General features: G+C 46.4%; 1 long non-coding RNA gene across 3 annotated transcripts; it reads right to left on the bottom strand.

Annotated features, from left to right (window-relative positions):
* Positions 1–267: 267 nt before the first annotated feature.
* LOC127346240 (uncharacterized) lies at positions 268–3,780 on the bottom strand. Of its 3 annotated transcripts, XR_011756528.1 has the most exons (9): positions 3,594–3,780; positions 3,114–3,427; positions 2,938–3,013; positions 2,480–2,841; positions 2,189–2,386; positions 2,055–2,102; positions 1,869–1,943; positions 903–955; positions 268–522 (listed from the first exon to the last, which is right to left on the bottom strand). It is a non-coding gene; the product is annotated as an uncharacterized lncRNA (long non-coding RNA). The 3 variants fall into 3 exon arrangements; XR_007879410.2 differs by lacking the exon at positions 903–955; XR_007879411.2 differs by lacking the exon at positions 903–955 and having other exon boundaries at positions 2,055–2,136; positions 2,271–2,386.
* Between the last annotated feature and the right edge of the window lie 4,258 nt (positions 3,781–8,038).

The following is an 8,038-nucleotide window of genomic DNA, read 5'->3' as shown; positions in this document are numbered from 1 at the left end:
AAATAAGAAGCCAACCATGTTCATCTGAGAATATTGGTAGCAAGTCAAGTTTCAGGGTTTACAGTTTCAGAAGACATTCACTGGTAGAAATCCAGGTTAGTCTTAGTCAGCACAAAAGTATAATGTGTAGATGAAGCTACCAGCATGCAAGGTTGGCATAGTTGATTCAGATCAAAATTGTATAGAGTGAAAAATGTTGAATAATAATGCTTATGTGCAAGTTGTGCACAACTAACCATAATCAGAGAATTGTTATCACACACACACTGAACACGTCAAAACTTGATGCTCCACATAGTTGATAATTCATAAATTATAAGAAAACAAGTTTGACATTAGCATTTCTATGGCTAAAAGACCATTCTAGAAGGTGGAAATCAGAACAATAATAGACCGCTAGTGATTTGCCTGCCTCTCTCCTCCGAGTTGTGCCTAGATAGCATTTCTTCTCTTTGCAACCTTTGACATCTCCTCTCCCCTTTCGCATCTCACCTTCCTCTCAACGGCACATGCTACCCCGACCTGCAATTGAAACAGAATAGGTATATATATAGAGATCAGCTTCACCTCATATTGAACTGTTAGGTAGTTGAGCGATAACTTGATTGATTGCTGATGTCAACTTGCTAGCTTCAATACTGAAGGTTTTGCGATAATATTAACATCCTTTGCAAAAAAAACTGGATGGCATCAGCTGAAAATTTACACAAGAGCAACAGAACAAATTACAGAGCAGGAAAAAGAAAGGAGATGTGTGGTATGATAAAATTTAGGTGCATGCGGCAGTTCAGTAAGCAACATGTTGAGTTTTTAACAACCAAGTATCCACTCAAATTTCAAAGTGCAAGCATGTAGCCAAGCATCTTCAATTTTCTTAATTTTGGCATATCTAATCTACTTACCTAAATACAAGCTAACCCAGTTCTTCGCTGCTGAAATCTATGTACTCCTGACACTACCAAAGATGCTTGTGTCAATAAAACTATGTTTTTACCATTTCACAGAAACACAAACATTATTGTTCACTAATTGAGCTGCAAAAGATAACCACCACCATCAAATTAACACTTATTTCACACAGACAAGGATCAACAAAAATGATACACAAGCCTTGCAACTCCTGATCTACGTAGCAAACAATTATAGCATCATGAAAGAGATCTACAGTTATCCCCATTTTCAAATAATTCGATTACACAGAGAAAAATATATATGTAATCCAGATAACCTGACTTGACGAACATTTACACATACTTTACCACAATGATAAGTCATTTGATTATAGCTCTATCACAAGAAAGTTTCCAAAAAAACGCCATGACCACAAGCTTTACCAACTGAGAGAAGTAATTGACAACTAACCATTTGCCAGCATCAGCATTAATTATAGGTACCAAAGGCTAGAAAATCCATGATGTAATCTAGTTAGGCTCTACAAAGTTCTTGACAGAGTGGAAATTATTCAGAATAGAAATGCACACTCTAGTGAATAGATACTTCCAGACACGTTCAATTAATAACCTGTTCCAACAAGTGGACGTCCCTACCAAACCATTCAAGTCTTACACAGATTGCAATTATATACCCATGACTATTTTTCAGAGAGCTCATCATGATTGCCACAAGGGTTATACATTGTTTCGCAAATATACGAATTCCTAACCTGCTTATTTGCATTGCGGCATGATATGGAGGTGGCCATACAGTAAATATGTGCATAGATACCTTTACACAAAAAAAAAGGCATAGACATACCTAATTTATCTAAAAGTATTAATCTCTATTTTATCATCTCAACTGAATCATCTAAAAAGATCCTATACTTGCAGTATGATCCAACTTTAAAAAGAAAGAGGTCAAATATTTACCTGTTTGAACAGTAAGATTTAAGCCCAATTCTTCTATAGAATTATAGAACTCCATCTTCTTCCTCTAGAACACATCTGAACCGTTGCAAAGACATCGAAAGAGCCCGCATATGGGTGAATGGGTAACACCATCAACCAACGTAAAAAATGAATGCATAATGGAATGTACACATAACATGGACCTACCTTTCAAAGCAAGAGTCAATATTAGGCAAGTCTTCATTGAGGTACCATCTGCAAGCAGAACCACCCCTAAGTGTCTCATCATCTACACGGTACATTAGAGTTCAATGTAATAAGGATATATTTTTTCTTGATACCTTGCTTCAGGTGCTCACTAAAACCAGAACTGGATATATGTATTGAGAAGGCAATGCATCAAATGTTAAAAAACAAACCCACTGTTATAATATTTTATAAGGACACCAAAAAAGATCCCAACAGCAGCAGAGCTCTAGCCATTATCATTGAATTCAGCAGCTCTTTGTCTCCAAAGCACACATTTGAGCCCAGCGTTCCTGCATTTTTTGTTGGTTTGCCCAATCATTATGCACAAGCGTTAGCCCACTGAAAGAATATAACACAATAATAAGTGAACACATGGACCTAACCTTTTATCTCTCAGAGAAAAGGCCCTCTTTGCAGTGTTGGGTGTATTGGTGGTCATGAGAACACGTGTCAATTGGCAAATCAAAGCAGACAGGAACATGCATGAAAATATAAGGGCAAAACACATAGCGAAAAATGAATCTTGGGCTTCAACACATGACGACAACATAAAGGGACCAAGTTATACACATACATAAGGAGCGAAGAAGGCAACGTCCTTAAGCTCACTGACAGTTGTCCTCCAAATTATATTTTGTAACATCTTTATCTGATATGGTATATGCGGTAGTGTGTTTTTCAAGTCAAATTCTCATAAGCACCACTTAAGGTTAGGATATAGTGCCAAAATTGCTCCCTCCCAAAACTGCATGAAGTATATCTTATCAATACAACCTAGTCACTTAAAGGATTTCATCTCAAAGAGAGTAATATAATAAACTGGGTTTGAATGCTTATATACCTCGAAAGATGATTGATGTCAAGTCGATTCATCACTCTGATGCATACAAAAAAAGATTAGGAAGCCTCTATGATTCCTGTAAAAATACAAGGAAAGTAGGAGTCAGCAAAATGATTAGGACAAATCTTGCACGGAAAATTTTCCATAAATGATTAGTTCACATCAAATGTACTTACGAAAGCAACAGGAAAAAATATATATCACAAAGATAGCCTTTCAGTATAGCTAGATGATCCAGATCCTTGATTTTGACCAAACCATTTAGAATAGTTTTTTGAACATCTATCTGATGTACTTCATAGTTGCTTTCTTGTCATTGAATTAGCTCCATTATTCCCAAGGAAAATCCTTATGCTATAACTGAAGCCGTGGCAAGTGACCAATTCATCAAGACATAGAGTGCATTGTCCAATCCCAAGAAATAAAGAAGTTGCAAAGGGGGCATGATTGGAAGTGGGCAGAGAATACCCCGCACCTCGCACCTGCAGTTCTGTAAATCAACAACAACAAATGTCAAATAGCAAAGGGCAACATGACAGTATGATTGTTCCACACAGTAACCAATAAACAAGAGGCCGAATCACAAACTATCAGCGTGGGGCATATATCTGTATTTAGATGGAGAAAATACAACGAGAAAAATGGGAATCACGTACCTCAGTCCAAACTGCCGCCGCTTCGGCCTTCGATCTGTTGGGGGAGAGAGCTGAGTGGCAGCGCATCCCGGCCTTCGGGACGGCCGATATGGCGACATCGCCCGACCTTCCAGGGCCACGCCGGCCGCCATCGCTCTGGCCGTCAAGCCTCTGCGGTTGATTTGCCTCCGCCTGCTTCCACCACGGGCCGGCGCGGATTGTCTGACTTGGTGAAGCCATGTCATGGCTACAGTAGCCTAACTTGGGGTCTCTCAACCGATAGATGCAAAATAAATGGCTTTGATCTATGCACTCTGCAAAAATCTGTAGGATTGTTGTAGCAGTACATTTTGCACCTGTAGCATAGCTCTACTGTAGCACCTTATCTGGGTCTTTTATGTCTGATCCAATGGCTAAAATATGAGACAAGTTAGACAACTGTAGCTTCTCTGACCTTTCTCTTGCAAGTCAGAGAATCCAGAGCGACCACGGGCTGGCGACGTAGATGAAGCCGTAGTGGTGGAGGCGGCCAAGAACCGGACGGAGAGGACGAGAGGAAGAAGATGAGGGCATGGGGAGCCGCCGCCGCCGCAGCTAGGATGTGAGAGATGGAGAAGGTTGCGTGTGGGGAGAGGAAGCGTGTGACCAATCACATTACTTTTTTTTGTCGCTCGCCCAACCTTTTCTTTCGACTTTTCTTTCTCTCTCACAATCGCCAACCCTCGCGGCAGGTGCGTATCGTGGATAGCCCCAGAGGCCTCCCTACCCACACGCACTTGCTTGTTCTCAATACTTTTCCATATTTTTATCTTCTCTCTTGGAGGTGCCGCTTTCGCACAGCGGGAACACGTAGGGTGTGTTTGGTGGCCTGAGTCAACTCAGAAAATCTGTACTCATCCCACTTCTACCACCCGAGATAGTGTTTGTTAGGTCGGGTCGTCCCACAGAGCTTAGCCCACCTCATACAAATAAAGGCTCTCAGCCTGGCCGGGTTGCGAAGCTCAAATCGAGCTTCACAACCCAGCTCGGCCGAGTTCGTCCCGCGACTCTCTCCCGTGGCCCGCAGCACACCCCCAGACCCCAGCCCGGCCTATCATTTCCCCCCGAAATCCCTCCCGCACCCGCTCCCTCCTCTGCGCCTCTCCTCTGGCCGCCGGCCGCCTCCGCCCCACCATGGCTGCCGGACGCCGCCGTCCCTCCCCATGGCCTCCGGCCGGCTGCGACCCCCGCACGGCCGCCTCTCCCCTGGCGCGCGACCTCTCCCTGGTCGCCCTTTGCCCCGTGCGGGCCGACGCCTCCAATGGTCGCCGCCCCTCCCCACTTCGCCGCCGGCAGAGAAGCCCCAATGGCAACAGACCTGATTGCTTTTCTCTTTCTATGTTTGAGGGCCTTTTGCCAAAAAAAAACAGGACTAATTTGTAAAACTTCTATGATACATGCTCACCTCAGCAGGAATGGTACCAAACAACATCTCATATGAGCATAGCTCAACACATCCGTGGGTGCCAAATATGTGATGTATCCCAACTCAACTTGGCTAGGATCACCATGTATGATAAGAGAGACATTCTGAGTTGCCCCGGGCTAGCAAACACACCCGTAGTTTCTGCTTTGGAGAGATATCATCTTCAGACCATGGAGCCCACGTACTATTTTGGGAAGACATAAAAGCACTCCGGTAGACTAACCGGTAGCAGTGTCCCAAAGTAATACACAGGACAAAACTAATACACTTAAATGGTAACTCCACGAACGCGCGGTAATACAGTACTCATCCATACCTGTATGGAGGGAGTAGCTTTCAGTAGCTCTACAGTCTACACCGGCAGCTCGCCGGTATACAGGCAATAATGGGCCCCATGGTAAACATGCACCGTTATTCTCCAGGAAAATCTCCGTCCAAGAACGGAAATTGTAGATCTCGACTCCACGGCAACTTGAACACAGATTGCCAAAGATGGAAAGAAGAGTTTTTTTTTGAAATGAAGGCAAAAGCTTTGCCTTATCCATTACATAAGAAGAAAATGCCCAATTTTTTTTAACAAGGAAACCGTGCAAAAACCGATACAAACGGGGGCAAGCCCACCCAACAACATAACAGGGCCACGCCCACCCTCACCGATGACACATCGGAGACCATAAACAGACTCCAACCAGACGAACACAACCAACGGTGACCCGCTCCACCAAACTAGCCGATCTTCAACCATTGCAGAAGAGAAGAAGCTGCGCCTGCTATGGGGAGAGCAAACCCGGGATGCTCCCACAAGGGTGAAGAAGCCCGCATCCACAAGTCCGTGCCTCGGGAGAGGCGCCCGACATGCCATCGACCAACATTGAGAGTCACCTCAGCGCCCACACGACTCGAGGTCAAACACCCCGAAGTTGTCGATCTCTCGGAGCCGTCGCTCCGACATTCCGCTGCTCCGCCACGCCCTGCGCGGACAACCAAGACCACCAACTTCCGGGGCCGCCGCCCCGACATACCACCGCTCGCTCTCAAGCTGCAACGTCACACAAACCGCCAACCCGTAGCCCAAGCTACACAGGGCCACCAGTCGCAGACCACGATCGTTACACCAACTCATCCGGGGCCGCCGCCCCAACATAAAGTCCAACCGCCCTCTCTAGGACGCGTGGACCGAGCCGACAAGACCGCCACACTAGCAGCTCAACATTGCCACCCAAGACATGACGACACGCAGCCCTACCTCACAGGACCACCACCCGCGATGCTTTCCGAGGTCGCCGCCTCGGCGCACAAACACAAGCTCTCGGGGCCGCCGCCCCGACAACACCATCGACAGAGAAAATTGGAGCAACCGCCACACGCAGGCCCTCCAAGGTGATGCCTCCAAGGAGGTAGCGATGTAACCGACGCCAACGCCCGCTTCAAGAACCCAAAGCTAAGGATTTCTACTGGAGAGCCACGACACCACGAGCGTGAGAGCGGAACTCCACAGCAACGCCTTCAAGAAGGAAAACGATGCCAAGACGTCGCCGTTGCCAGCGCCGACAGAAGGTCAGGCTAGGCTTTCGCTTGGAACTCCTGAACAACCTCACCAAAGGGTGAATGTCCGGACAGATTAGCGGCACGAGAGCACCCAAATCGCCGGAGCACGAAGCCTGCAACACTGCAAATCTCTGAGACCGTCCACCAAGTTCTTCGTGATGCACATGCTGCAGCTCCTCCCGCCGCATCCCGTGAACATCACATCCCCCGTCGCCGGTGAAAACTCCCGGGGCCGCCGCCCCGGCGTCCTCCATGCCCCTGTGCTCAAAAGAAGAGTGATATACCAACTCGAGGCGGACAACAATCGCACTGCCATGGGGCAAAACGAACGACCACTGGTGAAAAATCTGCAGGAACATAATATCAGATGAACAGAAACGAAATAGATGGAAAAGAAGAAGGGGACAGAGGGCGTGCGTAGAGACCTGACGCGTGGCTGCGTGTGTGACGATCGTCAGTGTTTTCCTTTGTGGGTGTTGCTGGGCGTCCACCAGGGATCAGATTTCTGATCCCCACTCCCTGGCCGTCCGATCAGTTAATCCGGGTTATTCTTGGCCATCTGATCAAACATATACATCTCTCTTCCTTTTTTTTTGCTTCCATAATATACCAAAGTTGCAAAAAATGTTTTGTTTGTAGCAAAATTTATTTTCACCTGAAATTCAAATTTTGCTTCCATAATGTACCAAAGTAGCAAAAATGGTTCATTTGCAGCAAAATCTATTTCACCTAAAATTCCATTTTTTTCTTCCATAAAAGCACCATTGTAGTAAAACCAACCCAATTGTAGCAAAAACTGGTTAACCCACGAAACACATAGACCTCGCTGGAGACCTCACCGGACCACCGTAGCAAAATATTTATTCTATTGTAGCAAGATACAACCTTGTCCGATACATCCTCGGAGAAAAGAGGTTGCGCTAATAAAGCGAAACAGACTTGGCATCTCGTAGCAGCAATTTTGTACTATTGTAGCAAGCACATAGAAAAATAAATTGTATCAAAACCGACTTGGCCGGAGACAGCTTGGTAGCAACAACTTTATACAAGCTAGCTATTGACGATCTCTCCACCCCCCCCCCCCCCTCTCCTCTCTCCCACCCCCTTCCTCTGCCCGCTGACCACCGTAGACCGGGCCGAACCCAACCCTTCTCTGGCGGCTCAGCCGGCCAGAGTTGGGGAGGGGGACGCGCCGGAGTAGCTGTTAGGTGTAGATGTAGGTCTCTCGGCGAGATGACATGGTTCTGGAGTAGAGCACCATCTTCTCTGGGCAAGATCTAGTGCGATTGGCGGCCGTGGCGGCGCGGCGAGGTGCTCCGGCGGTCGGAGACGGTGGCGCTGGTTTCTTCCCCACGAATCTCCATCAATAAGCCCAAGGTCTACTTCTTTTCTCTGGTTCTCACCTTTGCCCTTTTCATCCTCCTCTCGTTGGCCGGCCGTGGTGGTGAAGAGT

This window comes from Lolium perenne, chromosome 3, assembly GCF_019359855.2.
Source record: "Lolium perenne isolate Kyuss_39 chromosome 3, Kyuss_2.0, whole genome shotgun sequence".
Classification (NCBI taxonomy): domain Eukaryota; kingdom Viridiplantae; phylum Streptophyta; class Magnoliopsida; order Poales; family Poaceae; genus Lolium; species Lolium perenne.
This window is presented reverse-complemented; position numbering and strand designations above follow the sequence as displayed.